Source organism: Bombina bombina, chromosome 6 (assembly GCF_027579735.1).
Source record: "Bombina bombina isolate aBomBom1 chromosome 6, aBomBom1.pri, whole genome shotgun sequence".
NCBI lineage: Eukaryota > Metazoa > Chordata > Amphibia > Anura > Bombinatoridae > Bombina > Bombina bombina.
Window position 1 is genome coordinate 1,059,984,830 of NC_069504.1, and position 26,641 is coordinate 1,060,011,470.

The window sequence follows — 26,641 nt, forward strand, 5'->3', positions numbered from 1 at the left end:
GATGTTCTCAGCTAGCTCTCAGTAGTGCATTGCTACTCCTTCAACACTGGATATAAAGAGAACAGACGTAAATTAGAAAGTGGTTTACAATTATATGCTCATATCTATATCATGAAAGGAAAAAAAAAAAAAAAAAAATAGATGTCCTGTTAAAGGGACAGTCAAGTATAAATTAAACTTTCATTATTCAGATAGGACTTTAAATTTTAATCGACTTTCCAATTTACTTTTATCATCAAATTTGCTTTTTTCATTTGGTATTCTTAGTTTAAACTAAACATAGGTAGGCTCATATGCTAATTTCTAAGCCTTTGAGGGCTGCCTCTTATCACATGCTTTTTAAATCTCTTTTCAACACAAAGAGTCAGAAAGTACACGTGGGCCATATAGATAACACTGTGTTCAGGCACAGAAAGTTATTTAAGATCTAGCACAAAACAATGCTAAATTTAAGACAATAGATAATAAACAGTCACAGTCATGTGATCAGGGGGCTGGAAGAAGGTTCCTAGATACAAGGTAATCCCAGAGGTAAAACGTATATTAATATAACTGTGTTGGTTATGCAAAACTGGGGAATGGGTAATAAAGGGATTATCTATCTTTTAAAACAATAACAATTATGTGGTTGACTGTCCCTTTAAACACTATTCACCATTCATGTTTGCCCTTAAAAGGGACAGTATACAGCAATTTTCATATAACTGCATGTAATAGACACTTCTATAAAGAATAATATGAACCGATACTGATATAAAAATCCAGTAAAAAAACGTTTAAAAACTTACTTAGAAGCTTCCAGTTTAGCTCTGTTTAAAAGGTTACTGGAACACCCACTGTAAGTGTGAAATAGCAGACACTCCCCTTCCTTTGCATATGAAAAGACCCTTTACCCAAAAAAAGCAAGTTGGAGTAGGTATACGTCTGTATTCTCCTAAAACTTTGGGGCTTGGTTAGGAGTCTGAAAATCATAGCACTGTTATTTAAAAATAAGCAAAACTATCCATTTTTAGAAAAAAAAAATTAAACTGTATGGGCTATATAAATAGATCATCTACAAAACATTTATGCAAAGAAAAATCTAGTGTATAAATCTTAAAAAAAAAAAAATGTATCTGACAATTGGCAAAAAGGGGAAGCCCTATAAAACAGATGGCACAAAAAAAAAAAAAATAAGATTAAAGAACAGTGGTTTTTGCGCAAACACACAGAGGCACACTGCTCATATCCTGTGCAGCTTTTGATAAGAGCTGAGGCACCATGTGCACTAAACGTCTCAGCTCAGGGATCAAGCAGATAATGGACACAGAGTTGCACATACACATGCTGAGCTGTCACACAGTTTTCACACTCTCTCACAGACAAGAATTCTTAAAGCCTGACACACGCATTCCTTGGTCGGCGGCCCAGGGGTAACATTATGAACCACTCCAATACAATTTGATTGCCAGCTCTGAAGAAGAACAAGATATTCCCTCTGACCTATTTAATTCAGTGGGTCATTTATTAAACAAAGTAACAAGCTCGTTCTTCCAGTGCACTCACCTGCAACGGGAACACATAAAGGACCTTGTGGTAAAATATAATCTAAACCATTTTTACAAGCTTGCATACTACAGCATAGAAACCATTATCCACAAAATACCAACATATTCTACCACAAATATTTTGCAAGTGTAGTACGTCACATTGAAGTCTGCTACACAAAATGTGAATGGTTGCATTTAAATTTTAAATAGAAGCAACATACTTCCTTTAGCAACTGTGTTTTTAGTAAAAAAGTATTTGTTTTTCAGCAGCATACACAAATATGCAAGTGTCCTGTGCACTAGCATTCAAACACCACACATTGTCTTGTGTATTATCTTGTCTCACACACCACCTCCAGCTCTCAGAGCAGGAATAATATTTGAATCCAGATCCTTTCGTCATAAGTAGCATACGTACATATGCCACTAAAACAGTTATTACTTCAACTAGAAGCATTTTGCAAATGAAAAGGTATATTGCAAAAATTACACTTTTTAAATGGCCATTAAAGTGAAAAATGGCATGCTCTCTTATGGTAGAGCATGTCATGTTATTGCTATAGACCATCCAAATATACGTGTTTAACCCCTGCAAAAGGGGTTAAACACATAGGTAAAGAAAGTACTGTACAGGAAGAAAAAAAAAAACGTCTGGTCCTGAGCAGAAACTGACACTAATCCAATAAGCAGCGCTAGTTGTATGACTCGGCTATCTAGCGTTGATGATGAGCTCCAAAAATTGTTGGTCACGACTGGTACTTTACATATGTATTTAAACAATTGGCGGACGTTAAACAAATAGATCTGCAGGGATGACACTGATAAAACTATATGCTCCAACAGAAGAAAGAATGTAATGTTTTTCATTATAATGGCCAAAATGCTTTTATGCACATTTAACATTTTTTACCTTTCTATCCCTTTAACAGAATACAGCTAAGAGGCATTTTACAAGTCTACAAGGACAGAGAATTGCAGTTGTAAGTGAATTGGCATCTACTGCCTCAGATGATAAAAAAGAAAGAATGGCCTGTTATGGAATTAAGAAATAGCAAACGTACAGATGGAGACAGAATACAGTTAATCTTGTTTTTTTTAACTTGCACTAGGAATTACTCCTACATATCTTGGGTCAGTACTACTGCTGGGAGTTTGAACTTGATATGCAAGTTACACTACAGCTTCAGAGCACACAAACAGCCAAAGTAAAGTGAATTTTACAGCTTTGTAACTGCCAAGATACCTTGTGTATCCTAGAGTTTAAAATAGAATGGTGACAGGAGGAATCTGTAGCTACAGGCAATGTGCCACCTCACTCACAGGCCAGAAGATAGCTTAGCATTTCACTTTAACAAGAAGATGAATCATGTATGATTGCCCATCCACACCTACAATACGGACAATCCCTTTTAAGCAGGGCTGTGGCAGCAGAGAAGAAGGAGGAAAAAAAAACTGGTAGCAAAGATAAAATAAGAAAGTACTCTCTATTGCCAAAAATGGCACGTAACATCAAAACTGCTTATGGACAGAGACAAGTAGGCCTGGAATAGAGAGGCAAAATCAAGCTGATCAGATATTGCAAGGGGTAACTTAGAAAACTAACAGTTTGTAATGTATGTAAGTGAATCTGCCTCCTTGTATTATTAAAGAGATCCTAAATAAACTATACACAGTGTGTATATATATATATATATATATATATATATATATATATATATATATATATATATATATATATATATACACACACACCGACAATGCACATGAATTGTAGATGCCAAAATTATTTTTAAAGAGACAGTCACACATTTTTAGGAGCAAGGCAACCATATTTGTATATTTGTGCAAAAGTCCTAAATGTTGAGAACCAAAAGTTCTAAGATCAACAGCTCCATGTCTTTGTCAAACCTGAATTTTAGAAAATATTTTCACTTGTAACAAATAGCTGTTTCTACAAGTTCACATTACCCTGTAGTCTAGCTGTAATGGAAAGGGTTGACGATCAGGACGGAAGCTTTTAAGCTGTATAACATACATACGCACTAACAGGAAAGCTTGCTCTGACAGCTACATAAATACCATAAAGCTATATGTCTACTGCACAGTCAGCAGGCTCAAGTGAGAGCCATGGGAACCTCATCATGCAACTTTACAGAAATTAGAACATCTGAGCACCACAGCATGTGGTGTATTATACATTTGTGTGTGAATATATAATATATATATATATATATATATATATATATATATATATATATATACACACATACATACATACACACACACTGAAGCAACATATGTCAAAATGTGGGCTACATGTCCCATACATTTAATATTGAGAATCATACAGCCAAGGATAGAGACTGGAATTAAACTGACTAAATACTCTAGATGGGTTTTCAAAAACATCAAGAAGCCAAAAACCACAGTTACAATATTCATTAATATGCTTGCCAGAGACAAACAGAATATTGTTGTACTTGGCCTTACAATGAGCTTCATTCTGTCCAAAATGTGATGGAATTTAGTGTGTTTCAAAGTTAAACTGTCAATCATCTAATACTGTATGCAGTCTGCAATGCATCTTGACCACAGAGCTGGCAATCAGCACGTGTTAATTATAAGCAGGTTTGTAAGCAATGCTGTGTCATAAGACTGACTTCCTATCAAGAGTAGGTCATAAGTATCTGAACAATCACACTAAGGGTACATGACACAACCAATTACTTGTACCAGGGAGGGGCCCTGCAGCTTTGGAATTCCAGGGGCCACACGCAATATAATTAACCATGTAACCACAGGGAAAGTTTTCAAGTTAACCCAATAGTTGGCAAAGAGGGCGATTTCTTTGAAAACTAATAGCTTAATTGGCAAAGCGATGCACGTTTCGTTAGAATTAACAGATTAGTTCCTGGGGTTCTTTGAAAGCGTTTATAATATAAGCGCTTCATATGCCCCAACCAAGAACCCGGACAAGGAGAGGCATTATACCGGCAAAAGATCTCCTCCTCTAGCCTCACCTTGTAGGCGCATCCCCGGGCAAAACTCCGCCCCGCTCGCCAGGTTCCGTTCTCAGAGCGCCAAAGCTCCCAGGGTTCCAGGCACAATCCTCCGCTGCAGCATTGTATCCAGCGACCAGCATTAGCCGCAGCGTTCAGAAACACGCCCACAAGGCAGACTGGACCATTGCCGACAGGGAGGGGGGATGAAGAATGTTACACGTAACATCTTTACAAAATGAATACGCAACTTCTATTATGCTGTTTTATAAACAGAATGTGCAAATATATCGTAGTTACAATTACATGTAAATTAGTTCAAACCTGCTAAGGGAAAGATTTTGATACCAACCTCCCCAAAACTGAGATAAATGGTAGTGTTCACAGTGTGAGTTGATTGGTGAGGTGCAAGATGTACAAAAATAATAGAAGGAATGGGGCGGGCGTCCTGAAGTGAATGAAATAGCCAATAGAAAATAGAAGTTTTGGGGAAGACCCGCCCACAAGTGTGCGGAAATTGTTTTAAAGCTACAGCGTGCAAATTTACACTCAGAGACGTGGTCAGTGTCACAGGTGGTGATGGCATTATCGCCATATGGCTGACTACTGTTACTACTGCAAATGCCCTCACATGAAAAATACAGTGTCTCAAGTTCACAGAGATAAAGTCACACACTCCCATGTCAAATGCAAGGAGAGACACATGGATCAAGATATCCAGACATCCCAACTCTCCCTGAAGTTCAGGGAGTCTCCCTGATTGTAATAGCGACTCCCTGATGCCAGCAAATGGAGTGCAATCTCCCTGAAACTCCAAGTACCACGATCCAATGTGGGCCAAATCCGGCAAAGTATTTCTTTAAGGCAGAGCTTTCCAAACTTTTCATGTTGGTGACACACTTTTTAGACCTACATAATTTCGTGACACAGTAATTCAGCTGTACTAGCAAACAGGAGGTTAAACGAACTTGTTTTAAGAGATACGGACACGACACATACATAAATTATATAATAACAAAATGTATTTATAAGTAACAGTATGTATGTGCAAGAATTAAAAAAAGTTTAATAGCACCAATAGCTACTTAATATTTTATTGGGATGTATGAGGTTGATGGGATGAACACAGTTTCTGAATATTTGGTGGAATATTAGATAAAGATACTCGCATTTCATTATCAAGCATTTTTAAGCTTTCACTTCCTATCCATCTATCAAGAGCAGGAGCAGCAATGCACTGCTGGGAGCTAGCTGCAAAAAAAACGCCACTGACTTCAGCTCAGCATTTAAGCTGCCGCCGTCAGAGCTCGTTGAGTCCAATTGACAACTACCTGCACTACAAACACACTGCTGTCCCACTCACTGACTGCATGTGCAGTCACAAGCTGATTAAGGAGACTGCACATGCAGTCAGGAGCCAATGTGCTACCAATGGGAATAGTTTCAGTTCCCACTGAGCTGCGCCAATAGGTTAAGATGATCTGTGACCCCCTAGGTATCAATCACGTGTCACGTAGCAGGCAGGCGGAAAGTCAGAAAAATTTTTTACAAAAATTTGTGCTGAAGCAGGGACACACCTACACACTGCTGCCGACACACTAGTGTGTCCCGACACACAGTTTGGAAAGCACTGCTTTAAGGAATGCCTTTAGTTGCTGGGATGTTATAGAACCCTTAAAGCATGCATCAGTAACCAAAAAGCCCCACTGATTCTAATAAAATAAAACACAAATACTACCTTATTTACTGCGCGTAATTAAACTTGGTATTCTAAAATATTTAAGCATTCAACAAGCGTACGATCACTGGAAAAAAGGTTTGTTGTATGTGGTTGTGCAATAAAGCTACTTTTTTTAATGTGACTTTAGTGGGAAGCTACTTTAATGAAAAGTCTCTATCTTATTTAGTGTTTCAAGGTGTCCAATATATAACTGGGAGGGGGGCGGCACAGTAGCGGGAGAAGCCACCTCCCTGAAATGAGTTCTTGCAGGTTGGGATGTCTGGATATCCAATAGGGGTCACAACTGGATTGGTTCTAAGTATTGAGTCAAACGCTCCAGTATTTCAGCAGACAGTTCAGCAAAATACATACAAAATGGACATCTACATATCAATTTTTTAACGCCGGTATGACATTCTTTTCCATCTTAACCGCGCCGGGCTTTAGCGCCGTTAGGACGGAATAGAATGTCCTAGCCGTTTGACTGTCCTGAAGCCAACAGCGCTTCAAGGATGCGATTGCGGCCTGGAGGGCGTGCCTAGCGTCATAGGGACGACCTCTAACCTGATCCCATCATTGAAATCTCGCAATCGCGTGCCCAATTGCGGGATTTCAATTTGTCTACATCGAAACGTTCCGATGTAGACAAATTAACCCTGCCATTAAAAGGTTAAAAGGATATGAAACCCAAACATTTTCTTTAGTGATTCAGACAGAGCAGACCATTTTAAAGAAGTTTCTCATTTACTTCCATTATCAAATCTGCTTTGTTCCCTCGATATTCTGTGTTGAAGAGATACCTAGGTAGACCTCTGGAGCACTGCATGGTAGGAAATAGTGCTGCCCTCTAGTGTTCTTGCAAATGATAACATTCTTGCAAAATTGCTGCCTTATATTGCTCCAGAAATTGGACGCCTCCTGAGCATATGGCCCTGCTTTTCAACAAGACAACAAAGGAAAAATTATAATAGAAGTAAATTAGAAAGTTATTTAACCCCTTAAGGACCAAGGCCATTTTTCAATTTCTTTCCCTGAAGGACCAGGGCTATTTTTACATTTTTGCGGTGTTTGTGTTTAGCTGTAGTTTTCCTCTTACTCATTTACTGTACCCATACATATTATATACCGTTTTTCTCGCCATTAAATGGACTTTCTAAAGATACCATTATTTTCATCATATCTTATAATTTACTTTAAAAAAAATGATAAAATATTAGGAAAAAATGGAAAAAAACATACTTTTTCTAACTTTGACCCCCACAATCTATTACACATCTACAACCACCAAAAAACACCCATGCTAAATAGTTTCTAAATTTTGTCCTGAGTTTAGAAATACCCAATGTTTACATGTTCTTTGCTTTTTTTGTAAGTTATAGGGCAATAAATACAAGTAGCACTTTGCTATTTCCAAACCACTTTTTTCCAAAATTAGCGCTAGTTACATTGGGACACTGATATCTTTCAGGAATCCCTGATTAACCCTTGACATGTATATATTTTTTTTTAGAAGACATCCCAAAGTATTGATCTAGGCCCATTTTGGTATATTTCATGCCACCATTTCACCACCAAATGCAATCAAATAAAAAAAATTGTTCACTTTTTCCCAAATATTTTCACAAACTTTAGGTTTCTCACTGAAATTATTTACAAACGGCTTGTGCAATTATGGCATAAATGGTTGTAAATTCTTCTCTGGGATCCCCTTTGTTCAGAAATAGCAGACATATATGGCTTTGGCGTTGCTTTTTGGTAATTAGAAGGCCGCTAAATGCCACTGCGCATCACACGTGTATTATCCCCAGCAGTGAAAGGGTTAATTAGGGAGCATGTAGGGAGCGTCTAGGGTTAATTTTAGCTTTAGTGTAGTGTAGTAGACAACCCCAAGTATTGATCTAGGCCCATCTTGGTATATTTCATGCTACCATTTCACCGCTAAATGCGATCAAATAAAAAAAAACTTAAAATTTTTCACAATTTTAGGTTTCTCACTGAAATTATTTACAAACAACTTTTCAAAGTATGGCATAAATGATTGTAAATGCTTCTCTGGGATCCCCTTTGTTCAGAAATAGCAGACATATATGGCTTTGGTGTTGCTTTTTGGTAATTATAAGGCCGCTAAATGCTGCTGCGCATCACATGTGTATTATGGCTAGCAGTTAAGGGGTTAATTAGGGAGCTTGTAGGGAGCTTGCAGCGTTAATTTTAGCTTTAGTGTAGAGATCAGCCTCCCACCTGACACATCAGACCCCCTGATCCCTCCCAAACAGCTCCCTTCTCTCGCCCACCCCACAATTGTCCCCGCCATCTTAAGTACTGGCAGAAAGTCTGCTAAAATAAAAGGTATATTTAAAATTTAAAAAAAAAAATTGTATTGCATATTTACATATGCAGCTGTGTAGGACCCCCCCCTTAGCCCCCAACCTCCCTGATCCCCCCCAAACAGCTCTCTAACCCTTCACCTCTACCTTACTGGGAGCCATCTTGGTTACTGGCAGCTGTCTGCCAGTACCCTGTTTTCAAATACAAATGTGTTTGTTTTTTTTTTTTTGTTTTTTTTTTTCTGTAGTGTAGCTTTCCCCCCCCCACAGACCAATTACCCACCCGCTCCCAGATCCCTTAGATTTACTTTTGTTGGGGATTTTATCCCCCCTTACTGCCACTCATATAGCATGCATTTGCTGTAGTGTAGTGGTTCCCACCCGCTCCCTCCCCGTGCACGCGCCCGCCCGCCACCCCCTGTGCACGCGCGCGCTCCCGTGCGCACTCCGACTATCCCGCCCCCGATCCCGCCCCCCTCTCTCTTCAGTTTTTCATCGATGGCCACCCACCCGCCTCCCACGGTCAGCTCCCACCCACCAACGATTGCGGCCATCGATGCCGGTGCAGAGAGGGCCACAGAGTGGCTCTCTCTGCATCGGATGGGGGAAAAAGGTTATTGCAGGATGCCTCGATATCGAGGCATCACTGCAATAACCGTAAAGCGTCTGGAAGCGATCAGGATCGCTTCCAGCCGCTTTAATCCCCAAAGTCGTACAGGGTACGTCGCTGGTCTTTAAAGACCAGGTTGTGTGCGACGTACCCTGTACGACTCGTGTCGTTAAGGGGTTAAAATCCCATGCTCTGAATCATGAAAGAAAGAAAAACATGGATTTAATATACTGTACCTTTAAGATGCCAGAATAGCAGCTACATTTTTATGTTTTCACAGTGCTTCAATCCTTTATAGATAAAGTTGTCAGATAGGCAGTCCAGAAAAATCTTCACAAAAATACTGGACACCTAAATGTCAAGTCCTTGAGTGTTAGCTAAATATGAAAGGCCTCCTTTGCTTAAATGCATAACAACTATTGAACAGATAGAAGTGAGGTGCAGTCAAGGGGTCGAATTATTTCTGTTTACATATGTTACTGCAAGCCAAAAAAGAAATGATTTTATTGTATGTTACTGGCAGCCAAGGGGTAAAATCACTGCTAAATTATACATTTTTTATATATATATATATATATATATATATATATATATATATATATATATATATATATATATATATATATATATATATATATATATATATATATATAGAACTAAGCAGTGTTTTTTATTGAGGACATACAAAATACAGCAATGTATACAGGTTGTCATTATGATTTTTGCCTCAAAGTTACATGAAATACCCATAGAAAAAAAGAAGAAACATTAAACATATAACAGTGCAGTCCTCTTTTTTTGTCTTTATATTCCCTCTTTATGAGCAGCGATAGAGGCCGCTGTTGGACCTTAAAGTGACACTGAACCCAAATTCTTTCTTTTGTGATTCAGATAAAACATGCAATTTTAAGCAACTTTCCAATGTACTCCTATTATCACATTTTCTTCATTCTCTTGGTATCTTTATTTGAAAAGCAAGAATGTCAGTTTAGATGCCGGCCCATTTTTGGTGAACAACCTGGGTTGTCCTTGCTGATTGGACAGCACCAATAAACAAGTGCTGTCCAGGGTACTGAATCAAATGATGGCTGGCTCCTTAGCTTAGATGCCTTCTTTTTCAAATAATGATAGCAAGAGAACAAAGAAAAATTGATAATAGGAGTAAATTAGAAAGTTGCTTAAAATTGCATGCTCTATCTGAACCATGAAATAAAAAATTTTGGGTTCAGTGTCCCTTTAACTTTCCCCCAAAAGGTAATATATAGATGGGTTCAAATAGATTACAAAATAGAAGGGAAAAGATAATGTATAAGGAAATTACAACTCCTGCCACGTTCTATCTCTCCTTCTGTCACCCGCTGGTCAATCAAGATTTGACAGCTATTAACCCTCAGGACATCTCAGTCATCACTATGTGGCTGCAGTAATGTGCCCTCTGCTTCAATGTTGGAAGTAACACTGGTGTCATATGTGCAAACTCCCATTAACTGCCTTAGATGATAGAAAGGGCTGCAAACACATTGCTTTTGCATGCACTACAGTCCTCTGATATCTATGGGGTTAAATCTAAGTCTAGACCTAATCCTAACTACCACAATGTCGCCTTTCACATCTTTATTAAGTAATTCTTTCAGTGGGATGTCCCACTGTCGGTTTGTCATTGGCTGTAATGTTTTAATATAAACACGATCTTTGCTCCTTATACTGGGGTTTTAATGTTGTTTAGAATAATATTGTGGCTGAAAAAATTCTGGGTCTGTGGGACATAAATGTTTGTGAAAACAATTTGTGATAATTTTCAACTGTAATGTAACAAACTTGTAATTTCAGGGCAGTCCAGGAACACATCTATTGAAAACCCTTTTGTTTTTTTGTATAAGACCTCTATTTTAGTGACTGCAAGTTTTCCGCTTTCCTTTGTTTAAAAGCATGCCTAGGAATGCTGAGGAACAGCTATATGTTACTGGAAGCTTGCAGTTGATTGATGCCGGCACATATATGCCTCTTGTCACTGGCTCATCAGATATGTATAGCTAGCTCACAGCAGTGTATTGATGCTCCTGGGCATATTCTTCAATAAAGAATACAAAGAGAATGAAGCATATTTGATAATACAAGTACAAAACCATTTATCCAAACTGCTTGGGAATGGAGCATTTTTGGATTTTGGAATAGTATATTTGCATCTGTAAAATTGGACAGCTTTGAAATGGGATGGGACCTAGTGTAAACAGCAATGGGCAACATTACAAGCGAAAGCGATATTTGAACTCCACTAATACCAGCACACAGAAATGTGCGCTGGTATTACAGGTTAGCCGCAATGAACTAGCGCAGGGAAGGGGGTAAGTCGGGCAGCGATGGCAGCAAATTATAAATATATATGCTTATAGACCTATATATATATATATATATATATTTATATGTGTGTGTGTGTAAATACACATAGTAACACATAAATATATATGTATATATAAGCATATACATATATATTAACAGGGAACACACAGTCCCCATAAACCGCAATGTAAAGGTAGCAATAACCAGCCACATGTAATGGCTGGTTATTTATTGCGCGCCTGCAAACAGGCAAATTTGCCCATTTGCAGGCACATGATAAATTAGCGCTCCACTTGTAATCTAGGCCAATATCTTATGCAATTTAGGCAATATTTGCTTGTCCTAATACAGCTGTATATTACACTGTATTTTGGGGGCATTTGGTGGACATTTATAAAATTAACCAGAGATCTGATCTCTGGTTAATTTTATAAGCGCTAATTGCTACTGCAAGCTCTCGTTAGCAATAACCAGCCACCTGTAATGGCTGGTTACTTATCGCGCCCCCTGCAAACTGGCAAATTTGCCTGTTTGTGGGCGCATGATAAATTAGCGCTCCACTTGTAATTTAGGCCAATATCTTATGCCATTTAGGCAATATTTACATGTCATAATACAGCTTATACATGCAACCTAAAGGTAGTTTTATAAAAAAAAAATCATAGTATCATCAGAAAGATAATACTGTACACACAGTACTGTATATAGAAAGGCAATAGTTGTTTTAAATAAATATAAACTATCATTTAATTTTTAACACAAATACCAAACCAAAGATGCAGGCAGAGAAGATTGTGACTTTAAGGCAGGGAGAATGGTTATTTTTAATATTCTATGTTTTAAAAAAAATATTAATGAAAAAGTCTTGATTTATAAATAATTTAGGATTTGGGAATTCCGTATTTGCAGAATTTGACATTGATAGGGAGTGCACAAAGTTTAAAGTGTTTTTACTTTATATATAAAAAAAATTATAATAATAAGAAATATATAATAATAAAAAGTATATATATATATATATATAATATCAACATGTTTATGTTTATGAATAATATATGAATAAAGGTGTGGAGATCAGTTATTTTCATAGCATGGTGATGTTCTATGTCTTAATCCCATTTCTTCTTAAATAATAATCTATGGAAATATATTATGAATTATATAATAGTGGTGGTCCTATGTAACTGAAAGGTAGTGACTCTAACTGTAATCTATGGCCAAATGTTAAAGTGACAGTCAAGTCAAAATTAAACTTTAATGATTCAGATAGAACAAGGACATTTAAACAACTTTCAATGTACTTCTAGTATCAAATTTACTTTGTTCTCTTGGCATCCTTGGTTGAAGAGTAAACCTAGGTAGGCTGATAGGATCTTAGGAGTGTGCAGGTGTCTTTAGTATTCTATTACAGCAGTGTTTGCAACTTTGTGTCACATTGTTGTAAACACAGCTGCCAGATGGCTTAAGACACGTGCACACTCCTGATCTCAAATAGGATTACTTTTTATCAAAGGATACCAATAGAACTAAGCAAAATTGACAATAAAAGTAAATTGTAAAGTTGTTTTAAAATACCATGCCCTATTAATCCATTAAATTTAATTTTGATTTAAAGGGACACTAAACCCAAAAATTTTTCTTTTGTGATTGAAATAGAGCATGAAATTTTAAGCAACTTTCTAATTTACTCCTATTATCAAATTTTCTTTATTATCTGAGTATCTTTATTTAAATTGCAAGAATGTAAGTTTAGATGCCGGCCCATTTTTGGTGAACAACCTGGTTTGTCCTTGCTGATTGGTGGATAAATTCATCCACCAATTAAAAAAAGTGCTGAACCAAGAAAAAAGCTTAGATGCCTTCTTTTTCAAATAAAGATAGCAAGAGAACGAAGAAAAATTGATAATAGGTGTAAATTAGAACGTTTCTTAAAATTGCACGCTCTATCTGAATCACAAAAGAAAAAAATTGGGTTCAGTGTCCCTTTAATGGATCTGGAGATGTTTGCCGGAAGCCTGCTCTCCTACTGTGCCGTTACTGAAGAGCCCCAGGGACAGTACTAGTGCGCCTCTGACTACCTTTGTACATCTATTTATTTATTATCTATTGACTTTCATTTTAGCTAATTAGTGCTGTGTCCTGCACAACTCCATGGGAGAGAGTACAATGTTTTACTGTCCCTTTAAGTCATATAATTGGAGTTTGGATTGTGGTGCAGGTAACCCTCTGTGTATTAGCTTGCATCACCTATGGAATATATGTGCATGCATCAGGGGCATATTAAGGCATAGGCCAACGAGGCCGGTGCCTAGGGCAGCAGATATTTAAGGGGCAGCAGAATTTTGAGTCCCTAGGGCCACTCTACTGAACTCAGGGCCGGGTGGCTAAATCAACCAGGGCCCGGCTATTGCTATCCTATGGGATTGTATGTGGGTGCGCATGACGTGGTGACAGTGGAGGCGGAGCTCACTTGCGCAGCCTGGCCTGGACTGAGAGGGAATGCAGTATTCTTCCTGGCTCCACCGCGTGATTGAGACTCACACAGACTACACAGTGCAGTGTGCACTACACCGTGACCACTGTGAAACAGCATATGCCTTTCTCCCTTCAATACATCTTCATTAGGCATTAAAATACTTAAACGGATTAGTCACTAAATACTTGTACATTTACTGTTTGTTTATCTGTCAGACATGCAAAGAATAAGTATTTATTGCTGAATCTATACAACTATGTGACTTAAAACACAACTGAAAATATGTTGTATGCATTTAATACATTCAGAAACAATACAAGTATATACTTTATTATTATTGTATCATGTGACTTTATCCCCTACGATACAATTCCTAAACCTATCATAACTACTGTTGTATTTTTTAAGTACTTTTAAAGGCCAGTTTGTATATTCCTTACATATTTATCCAAGCAGATATTTTGCTTAAATAACTGTCAATCACCAAAGAAGATGTTTAACGTTAAACAACTACCTACTGACAAACTATCATACAGTGAAGGCTATTTTTTTCTGATATAAACACTTTAATCATCTGACTTGCAAAATAATGTCTTAATATATATATATATATATATATATATATATATATATATATATATATATATATATATATATATATATATATATATGTGTGTGTGTGTGTGACCAGAGTGAATGCAAGCCCTGGTGAACATCTACTTAAAAAGACATAATTTTTTTAAATTTTTACACCCTGCCCCAAAAATATTATGTCTAAAAAAAGGCCTTAAACCTGGGGTGGGGTTGGGGGTGGGGGGCAGCAGAATTTTGAGTGCCTAGGGCAGCGCAAAACCTAAATACGCCCCTGGCATGCATGTGTCAAAAGTAAGTCATATGTTTTTGGACCACAACAGACACACTATTATTACAGCTTATTGTGCTCATTCACTTTCTCAGTTCCAACTAAAACACATATTTGAAACTATATTATAATGATTTTGTTATGAATAATTGATGTTCTTGTGGTTAATTAATACATTTATTATGAGAGGTTCTGCTTTTATTCCCAGGGGCCACAAAAAAATTGTGCAGAAGGCCTCATGCCTCAACCAGTTTGCCATCCTTGCTATAAATATTTAAAATTTGTTTATAAGCTGATCTTTCATATGCACAGTAGGAACGTTTTGAAAATGTTTCTCTTTAATAAAATGCTTTCTGAATATGATACATGTCAAAGTTTAAATAGTTTCCAGTTTATGTCTATGATCAAATTTGCTTTGTTCTCATGATATTCTTTGTTGCAGAGATACATAGGTAGGTAGCTGGCCCATTTTTAGGGCACTGCATGGTAGGAAAAAGTGCTGCCATTCTAGTGCTGTTGTAAATGTATAACACTGTGAATTTAAAATCACAGATAATTTTATACACAGGAAAGAACATGAGAAAGATTTCTAGGTGATGATATCTATTTAAATTTATCAAAAAATGAGAAAGAACTATTATTCTAATGTAAAATTCTATAGTATTTCATAACATATCTGAAGATATATTTTTTTTTTATTTTATTTTGCAATATACAGGGAGTGCAGAATTATTAGGCAAGTTGTATTTTTGAGGATTAATTTTATTATTGAACAACAACCATGTTCTCAATGAACCCAAAAAACTCATTAATATCAAAGCTGAATAGTTTTGGAAGTAGTTTTTAGTTTGTTTTTAGTTATAGCTATTTTAGGGGGATATCTGTGTGTGCAGGTGACTATTACTTTGCATAATTATTAGGCAACTTAACAAAAAACAAATATATACCCATTTCAATTATTTATTTTTACCAGTGAAACCAATATAACATCTCAACATTCACAAATATACATTTCTGACATTCAAAAACAAAACAAAAACAAATCAGTGACCAATATAGCCACCTTTCTTTGCAAGGACACTCAAAAGCCTGCCATCCATGGATTCTGTCAGTGTTTTGATCTGTTCACCATCAACATTGCGTGCAGCAGCAACCACAGCCTCCCAGACACTGTTCAGAGAGGTGTACTGTTTTCCCTCCTTGTAAATCTCACATTTGATGATGGACCACAGGTTCTCAATGGGGTTCAGATCAGGTGAACAAGGAGGCCATGTCATTAGATTTTCTTCTTTTATACCCTTTCTTGCCAGCCACGCTGTGGAGTACTTGGACGCGTGTGATGGAGCATTGTCCTGCATGAAAATCATGTTTTTCTTGAAGGATGCAGACTTCTTCCTGTACCACTGCTTGAAGAAGGTGTCTTCCAGAAACTGGCAGTAGCACTGGGAGTTGAGCTTGACTCCATCCTCAACCCGAAAAGGCCCCACAAGCTCATCTTTGATGATACCAGCCCAAACCAGTACTCCACCTCCACCTTGCTGGCGTCTGAGTCGGACTGGAGCTCTCTGCCATTTACCAATCCAGCCACAGGCCCATCCATCTGACCCATCAAGACTCACTCTCATTTTATCAGTCCATAAAACCTTAGAAAAATCAGTCTTGGCCCAGTCTTGACGTTTCAGCTTGTGTGTCTTGTTCAGTTGTAGTCGTCTTTCAGCCTTTCTTACCTTGGCCATGTCTCTGAGTATTGCACACCTTGTGCTTTTGGGCACTCCAGTGATGTTGCAGCTCTGAAATATGGCCAAACTGGTGGCAAGTGGCATCTTGGCAGCTGCACGCTTGACTTTTCTCAGTTCATGGGCAGTTATTTTGCGCCTTGGTTTTTCCACACGCTTCTTGCGACCCTGTTGACTATTTTGAATGAAACGCTTGATTGTTCGATGATCACGTTTCAGAAGCTTTGCAATTTTAAGAGTGCTGCATCCCTCTGCAAGATATCTCACTATTTTTTACTTTTCTGAGCCTGTCAAGGAAAGGAAGTTGCCTAATAATTATGCACACCTGATATAGGGTGTTGATGTAATTAGACCACACCCCTTCTCATTACAGAGATGCACATCACCTAATATGCTTAATTGGTAGTAGGCTTTCGAGCCTATACAGCTTGGAGTAAGACAACATGCATAAAGAGGATGATGTGGTCAAAATACTCATTTGCCTAATAATTCTGCACTCCCTGTATATGATACATATTATTTTAATAATGTCATCAAATAATGTAAGGTTTGTTTATTTCCAGATTTGTATAATAAAGAACATATCTTTATATCATTTAACATATTTATGTTAGAGCAAAACATTCCAGTAGGGGAAATATATATAGACAAATATATAGACCATTGTCCAAGGCTTATACTCCTGACCTTTATAATTGAAATCCCATAACAATCTTCAGTGATAATTAAAATGTGTCCTAGATATAATTAATTAGGGTTGATTTTGATGGGCAGAGAGAAATAAATAATTATTTAGATACTTTGTTTAATTGAAGCATATTTTTGTATTGTTATTGTATCACAATCCCATATAGGACAAAGTGTTAATATATTAAATCACCCAGATTAATTATATCAATTATATATTTTAATGTTCACTGCAGATTGTTTAGGCATTTTAGTGTATAAGTACATATGATATACTGAAAAATTAATTTCTAAGATAAATAATATCAGATTAAAACCCAATATTATATATTATAAATATATCAAATATCAGAATGTACGCACTAAATACTCATTTATTTTAAAGCGCTATTAAAAAATAAAGCGATAACTAATAAATACATTTACTGTAGGGCACTTATTAACATATTTTCAAATAATCAATAATTAATGTTATAAAAAATTCACAAGTAAAATATTAATTAATAATTTTGAAATACAAAAATAAACATTTTAATATTTTAAAATATTATTTAACATCATGTAAAATTGGTAAATGATTGAAGCAATATAAAATCTAACAATGAAAAGAAACAGTAAAAAAACAAAAACGTATTAATACATAATTCCTTCAAGACTGAAACATTAAATATTTATTACCCTTTGCAAATCATGGACCTTGAATGTCTTATTTAGGATGTATGAATGTTTGATGATGGCATTTTAACTCTTAAAGGGACAATCTACTCCAAAATGTTATTGTTTAAAAAGTTAGATCATCCCTTTATTACACATTCCCCAGTTTTGCACAGTAATTACCTTGTATCTAAGCCTCTTCTAACAGCCCCCTTATCACATGGCTATTTATTTATAGTATGTTTTTAACAATGTTCACAATAAATTTACTTTTATCTTATCGGATGTTCGACTGGTGTTCTCTGAGTACGGGGGCTACTGTGGTCTGTATTGTGTTCTGATGGTATTGACGAGTATACAACCCTCAGCATCCGGAGATTCTTGCCGGAAGCCTGTGCTCTCCTACTGTGCCGTTACTAAAGAGCCTCAGGGACAGTACTAGTGCGCCTCTGACTTACCTTTGTACATCTATTTATTTATTATCTATTGACTTGCATTTTAGCTAATTAGTGCTGTGTCCTGCACAACTCAATGGGAGAGAGCACAATGTTATCTATATTGCCCACATGAATTACCAATCTTTTGTTTGGAAAAGCTAATAAAAAATCATGTGATAAGATGCTGCCTGTAGTGGCTTAGAAACAGGCAGAAATCTGAGATTTAAAGGTTATAAAGTATATTAATATAACAATGTTGGTTGTGCAAAGCTGGGGAATGGGTAGTAAAGGCATTATCTATCTTTTTAAACAATAGCAATTCTTGTGTAGGCTGTCCCTTTAAATCCCATTGACAAATGATGCTACTTTACAGTTACTATGTGCTCGGGTGTGCTTGCTAAACTGGATATAGCTGGACATAGTCCCAGAGTCACCATGTGATTTGTTCTTTTAGTGACATTGCTGTGTGCCAGTCACTGCAACTTGCCGCCCTCTAGGAAAGGGTTGGATGACTCTGTATGTCTGTCAGCCAAGGGCAATCAGGGGCTCTTAAATATAATGAGATTAGCAGAGCAGAAGCCTGTGTGTGAGACCATCTGACGCCTCCACCTAAACTCCAAATACCAAGCAAGATCAGCAACAATGAAATTATCTTTATTATACAGAAAGTGTTAGCAAAGAATCTTCATAAAATTCCTATTGGTAAAGAGCATTTTTAATGTTTAATATTTTATATCAATCATAAGTTGATAAATGTTACCAGATTTACTTAGGATAGAAAGCAACATATAGATACACAGGTCTATATTGCATTCTAGTTGTACATATTATAGCAAAAAAACCTCCATTGATAACTATAAGAATGTGTTAAAGAGACATTAAGTCCCTTTAAATACTATAGAATTTTAAACTGGAATAAGAGTTCTTGCTCATTTTCCGATTAGTTTAAAATAAATCATCACCTAGAAATCTGTCTCATGTTGTTTCATGTGTATAAAAATATCTATAATTCTTAATTCAAAGGCTTTGAATGCACTAATACTGATCACTCAAGAAGTATTGGCACCCTTTATAAAACTGAACAAAAGTTAAGTACAAAATATAAACAATAAAACTAATGAGTAATAGTTTGGACATATACTTTGATTGTAACACAAATATTTCTCAAACAGAAACAGCTATTGAGCAGCTATTGAGTAGAATAATTAATTGTGCAAAACATAGAAGGCATTCGTAGTAAACCTAAAGAGTATATAAAATAATATAGATAGATAATAATAAAAGATAGTTCGTGGCAAAGTCTTATAAAAGTAAAAAAGACTTTATTGTAAAGCACATAAGCACATAGTGTCATAGTATCTTTTATTATTATCTCCTTTGACACTTTGTATCCCGAGTAGTTTGTGCTACTACAGGACGAGCCTGCTGTGTATACCAGACGCTGGAAACAGTTTCTTCGCCGCTCTCACACAAAGACGACAGTCAGGATTCCATCAGTGGGAGTTAGCTGGACGACTCTTTAATAGTCCAGAAGGTGGTTGTGACACTTCTCAAGTGTCTTCTATCTTGTAAGTACGGTCTTACTTGTTCTATTGGCGTGTTTTACACATCTGATTGGGCACTATGGTGGCGCCTTCTTTCTTATCATTTATATCTGCAGATCTTAACATCTTGGGACACCAACAAGAAATCTGAAGAAGCAGCTTGCCATCAGTTCCTGATATAGGACTTGGATTTTGGACTAATAGAACTGTCATATTCACTCTCATCACTTATTATTCAGTGGTGTGGTTTGGTTTTCCAATATTTATAATTTTATTTTATTATTTTTTGGTATAGTATATCCTCTTCACGTATATGTATTGGTATTTACCATTTATCTAGGATAATATTATTCGAATAATCTATGTGATTTTTGATTATTATTTTTGGCGCACTGATTTATATATGTTATCAATATTTACTTTGGCATGTCTATATAGCCCATACACATATATGGCGGGGGGTTAAAGATGAAAAAGAAGAATACAAAGATCATAGTCTCAGAACTTCATGGTCTAGTGGAATTTTGGAATTATTGAGTCACAAAATCAAAATAAAATGTTAAATAAACTGTTATAGATGACATCTCCATGTGCACACGTTTTTTATAAAGGTTACTAAAAAGACAGATACCCTTACTTTGCCTAACCCCAAAATTGCAGCACCTGAGATTTGCCAAGATGATTGGAAATACAATTACAATAGTGTGTTGTGGACAGATGAGATACAGATGTAGCCACCAGCATGTTCATTAACAAAAGGGAACTGTATACAAGTAAAAGCACAGTAAATATGTTGGTGGATCATTGCTGCTTGGAGAAAGTTGGCCACTAGGAAATATTGTTAATATAAATGGCATGATAAATCAAGATTTTAGGTAGCCTCTGCCACAAGATCAAGACTTGGCTATAGATTTGTCAACTACAACTGTAATTACAATAACCCAAATAGCTTGTTGATATAGAGATGGCATTTAGCAGTTGGTTTTGAGCCTTGATATTCTCCAAACTGTACTAGATCATTTTGAAATTATGATCCCTGGATTCTCTGTAGCCTACCTCACTATGCATGGAGGCAAAATGCACATGCACCATTTTCTTGTCAAATTTGTAACTATTCTACACTTGTGAAACCAGAGATGATATATAGGGGCCTATTTATGAAATGTCGATCGGACATGATCCGATCAGCGGATCATGTCCGACAGACATCGCTGAATGCGGAGAGCAATCCGCTCTCCGCATTCAGCATTGCACCAGCTGCTAATGTGAACTGCTGGTGCAACGCCGCCCCCTGCAGATTTAATCGTATTCGATTGGGTTGATTTCCCGCAATGACTTTCCACCTCCTCAGAGCAGGCGGACACGCTGCTTCATAACTGGTGTTTCTGGCGAGTCTGAAGGCTCGCCAGAAACATGGCTCCATTTAAGCTCCATACAGAGGTTGATAAATGGGCCCCATAGTAATCAAACAATGCACTTACAAAACTTGCTAACCTCCAGATAGGCCTATAGGCAGGTTGGTAGTTCTCAGTTTCTCAGCTATCTGATTTAATATATAGCAAGCGGATGAAGACCAGTCTAAAAATTGTGCACAAGCTAGTGCATTTGATTCATAAAACGATTTACAAACTAAATTGATAAGACATAACACAGATTAAAAATATGGTCACTATAACACTTTGGTTTATTTAAAAAAAACAAAAAAACAATGAGTTTTTCAGCTCTAAAATAACTAGCTATAAGTGTTGGATTCATATGAGATTGATCTGTTTGCTGTATACATTAGATCCATGTATTGGAAAATGAACATTTTAGTATCTCTCTGTTCAGTCTTATAAGAGCTCATTAGTAAGGAGCATTGTGATGAAAGGACTGTTCTCATGAAACACATTTGCAGCTCGGGGGGGGGGGGGTATTGCTATATTTCTTGGTATTGTGCTGTTCTTGTGCTGATCAAGGCATTTACCAGCACTGGATTTTGGAAATACAGATGTTACAAGTGATAGCTATGAAGTATGTCAAAGATGCTAAAACATTCAAAGACTTAATTTCTGGTGGGATTTGAATTGTGTGTTATATATTGAACATTTTTATGCTTACTGTAAAGACTGGGGACTGGTCCATTATATAAAGGGCTAAATGTGAACAAATGACTAAAATTGTATATAGTATGTTTGTGTTATCTATCTATCTATCTATCTATCTATCTATCTATCTATCTATCTGTCTGTCTTTTTATTTATCTATCTGTCTGTCTATCTATCTATCTATCAATCATTTATCTATCTATCTATGGTCTACAGAATTTATTATTTTTAGTATTTTTTTTTTATTTTATTAGAATAGTTATGTTAGGTTAATTTATAGTTTAATGTTAGGTTTATTTTTATTTCACAGGTAAGTTTTTATTTATTTAAATATAGTTATATTGTAATTTTAATTTAAAGTTAGGGGAGTGTTAGGTTTAGGGGTTAATAGTATAATTTAGTGTTTTGCAATGTGGGGGACCAGCGGTTTAGAGGTTAATAGGTTTATTTAGTGACGGAGATGTGGGAGGCCGGAGGTTTAGGGGTTAATTTAACTTTATTTTGTGGCAGCGATCTTGGGGAGCGGCAGAATAGGGGTTAATAACTTTATTATAGTGGTGGCAATGTCGGGAGCGGTGGTTTAGGGGTTAATATATTTAAATAGTGTTGGCGATGTGGGTGGGCAGCAGATTAGGGGTTAATAAGTTTATTTAATAGTCACGATGTGGGTGGGCGGCAGATTAGGGGTTAATAGGTTTAATATAGTGTTTGCGATGCGGGAGGGCAGCGGTTTAGGAGTTAATAGGTAGTTTATGGGTGTTAGTGTACTTTGTAACAGTTTAGTTATGAGTTTTGTGAAACATTTTTATTACACAAAATCCATAAATACTGCTCTCAGATGACGGTATGGATCATGTCGGTATAGAGCATAGCGCAAGCATTTTAGCCTGACTGCACAACCTGTAATACCGGCGCTATGGAAATCCCACGCAAAAACATAATTTTTCTGAGTGCGGGATTGACGTAGCGCTACAGGCTAAAATGGCTATACTGACACGACTTCCAATAGTGCATTCCTGCTTTCACGCTGAAATTGCAATGTTTTCAGCGTTAAAAGCCGCAACGCAAAACTTGTAATCTAGGTGAGTATTACTTATGAAAATAGCATTGGGTCCTCCAGGGCTGCCAAGTTAAAAATACTGTGAGCATTTTCCCTTATCCATTATGGTTGTTGTTTGTTTTATTCACAAAAGAAGGTTTTTGCTAGACTATAAGGGTTGTAATAAAACTTTGTCTTTATTGATATCAATTAAAATTCAGTCCGTGGAGTACTGCAACAAAGTTAAGACAATCACACAAGCACACTGGCGTAGCACAGAATGGCTTAGGCGTTTCGGCACACAGCTATGACTACGACTGTGTAAGCCGAAATGCGTAAGCCATTCTGTGCTACGCCAGTGTGCTTGTGTGATTGTCTTAACTTTGTTGCAGTACTCCACGGACTGAATTTTAATTGATATCAATAAAGACAAAGTTTTATTACAACCCTTATAGTCTAGCGAAAACCTTCTTTTGTGAACAAGTTTTGAATAAGCCGATTTGCCAGACTTACTGCAGCCTGCAGGTGTGATTGGAGCAGGATCGTAGTTACGCTGCCATGCCGACCCGTGATTGGACAAGAGTCAACACCCCCCCCCCCCCGAAAGGAGGAGGAGTAAAGTTTCCAGCTCCACAGGGACACCAGCCTCACGGAGATACCACGGACACAGAAAGAAAACAGACTACTGTTTGTGTCGGAAGTCTGGTTAGGGGGCAAAGGGCTAGTGGAGTTTTATGGAAGCTTACTATATTCGGGTGGCTTTATTATGCATACGATCCTAACAGACTGATATTTGACTGATCATTTACTGTTATACTGTACAGCTGCTTTTGCTTATAGCAGCCTTTTGGAACTTTGGGCATATTCTATATCATTGTTGTTGGTTTTATACATATGTAGTAAGAAGTGAATACAGCGCCAACAAGAGGCCAAGGGATAAATATACTCACAGAGAGATAAAAGAAGATTATTTAATGAACCATGTTAAAAAGCATCAGTAATAAAAGACTATATATAAAAAATGTAAAAAACACATATAAATAAAATTACAAATACAGGAATATCTTACAGAAGCGGCTCAAAGGGCCAAAGCTGATAATTACAATAAAACCAGAGGTAATAACAGGTGATCAGTGTGAGTGGTACACTAGAATAAGAGTGTATACTAATAAAACAGAATTAGCCTAAGTATAACTGTAGCAAGTGCATCAAGCAAAAAACTAATAAACAATAATACAAACAATAGTGTTCAAAATTAGTGTTACAAAAATAGTGTTCCAAAAAATAGAAAAATGCACTGCAGTGCAAAAAAAAGGGGGGTAGCAAAATAATTGTATAGATACAATCAAATAGTGAGTGAGTGCAAATGGATATAAAAATGCTAGCTACTTAATCCACTGAGGTTAAGATATAATTAAATAAAATACACAATATGCAATAACATAAAAAATAAAATACACAATATGCAATAACATAAAAAATAAAATATAAAATATAATCCAAAAAAGTGTTAAAAAAGTTGATCAACAAATGTTAGTGAAGAACAAAAATAAGTCAATAAAAAAAAAAAATGGAAAAAATGGGTGATGAAAAGCAAGGTGAAAGTGAGGAAATTGATTCCTTCCAATGTTAGTTACTTTAACAGATCCAAATTCCTGAGTGTGGTTGCTGAAGTAGCTGATTGGATCCTAGCACCTGTCAGCTGCTCCTATGGTATCCTAAAAAGTGTCCCTGTAAAAAAAGAAATTCACAACATAGTGTATCCAATATGAGAATGAAGTAAAGATTAAAGTAATGCTTACCAATATGTCAACGCGTTTCTGCCCTCAAAAAAGGGCCTTTCTCAAGACTAGCACTAGGTTTTATACATATGCAAAGCACATGAAACAGAATCAGGAAGCTTCCTGCAATGCACAGGGAATATTCCCATATTCTTTAAAGAATAGAAGGGAACTGGTTCCATGAATTTTATGACAGCAGGGTACTATGAATCTCTATCATTTGTTCAGACCAGAGAAAAATAAATATGCATATCAACATGGCATACAGTATAGTTGCTTAAAGTACCTGGTTTACAGGGACAGTCCCTGAATTTTGTTATATGTCACAGGATTTTTTTGTCCCTGGAAATGTCCCCTCCAGGAGATAGGGAGGGCTGCAGTTGAGCTGGGCCATGTGTGACACAAGTTAATGGGGAGGAGATGCCGGTGAGACTGTGCGTGCAGCAAGTACTCTGCTTGATCACTCAGTGCAGGTCTAGGCAGGGACTCCTTGCTGCACCTTCTTTGAGTGATCGATGTTTAAACTGCCACAAATCAGAAGAAAAAACACTTACAAACAGCTCCTCCACACTAGGTAAGGTGCTGTGAAAAAGAGGGAAGATTACTTGGCTACTAATGTAAATAATTTATTGTTTGCATCTTTGCAATACAGGTGGCCCTCGGTTTACGCTGGTTCAATTTGCACCGTTTTAGAATAATAACCTTTTTTTTCAGTCATGTGATTGCTATTGAAAAGCATTGAAAGCAGTGCACTAATTAAAATAGCCAGTAGGTGGAGCTGTCCGCTTGTGTTGCAGCAAAGTTATGCAAGCTTAGCAAACTTAAATTAATCTGTGTACACAGAACAGACCTTAGCTATCAAGCAACAAGATCTAGCAGCCACTTCCCTATTATCTTCCTGCCCAGCTGCTTGAGGTGAGGGTGCCTAACTGCCTATTAATCACTCAAGATTGAAATGCATAGAATAGGTGCAGAACCAATATTATCTAACATGCTAACAATGCAGAGAACTGTTTGCAGAAAAATGCAAGTAAAAAAATGTTTTTGTTAATTAAATTTAGTTTGTTGATACAGTCTGTTGTGTGATTATTTAATTAGGTTTAGCATTTAAAGTCTTCATTTCAAAGCTTTAAAAATAATGTATTAGTTGTTACTTATGTCAATTTTGAGAGGGGCCTGGAACTCCCTCACTTCCCATTGACTTACATCTTAAACTGGGTTTCAATTTACAATGGTTTCGATTTACAACCATTCCTTCTGGAACCTAACCCTGGCGTAAACTGAGGGCTACCTGTATTTAGTCTGACAGTAATCTTCATATTTTAGGACTCTGTATCGTATGCATCTTACCAATTTTAGTATGAGTTTTAAACATACACTATTTCCTACACACAGTGCAAAAATATGAAAATCAATGTAAGACTAAATAATACAAAAACCCATTTGCCCCAAAGGCTCGCCAAGTCCGGTGTTGTGCCTAATCACACAGTAAGACCAGCTGTGTCTGTCCTACTGTGTTTGCTGTGTCTCTCCTACTGTTTATAGTCATTTGACTCACTGCAGTATATCTCCTACCCTGCACCTCTGCCCTCATAGTGTCATTAGGAGTCCATGATAACTTAGGAAGCATTGCTATTGGATATTAGGACAGTTGATCTAAGGTAGTTTTGTATCACTTCAGTTCTGCATGTCTTTAAAGGGACAGTCTACACCAAAATTGTTATTGTTTAAAAAGATAGCTAATCCCTTTATTACCCATTCCCTAGTTTTTCACAACCAACACAGTTATATAAATACACTTTTTCCCTCTGTG

The 26,641-nt window shown here is 36.7% G+C and overlaps 1 protein-coding gene across 16 annotated transcripts in view; it reads right to left on the reverse strand.

Moving 5' to 3' along the window:
* MICAL3 (microtubule associated monooxygenase, calponin and LIM domain containing 3) overlaps positions 1-4,690 on the reverse strand; it is an 809,998-nt gene extending 805,308 nt beyond the window's left edge. For 15 of the 16 annotated variants that reach the window (XM_053718885.1, XM_053718900.1, XM_053718898.1 and 12 more), the window contains exon 1: positions 4,550-4,687. The gene's annotated coding sequence lies outside the window, so the exon portion shown is untranslated. Of the gene's footprint in view, positions 1-4,549 lie in introns of all 16 variants that reach the window. The other variant, XM_053718886.1, reaches the window with a different exon arrangement.
* Between the last annotated feature and the right edge of the window lie 21,951 nt (positions 4,691-26,641).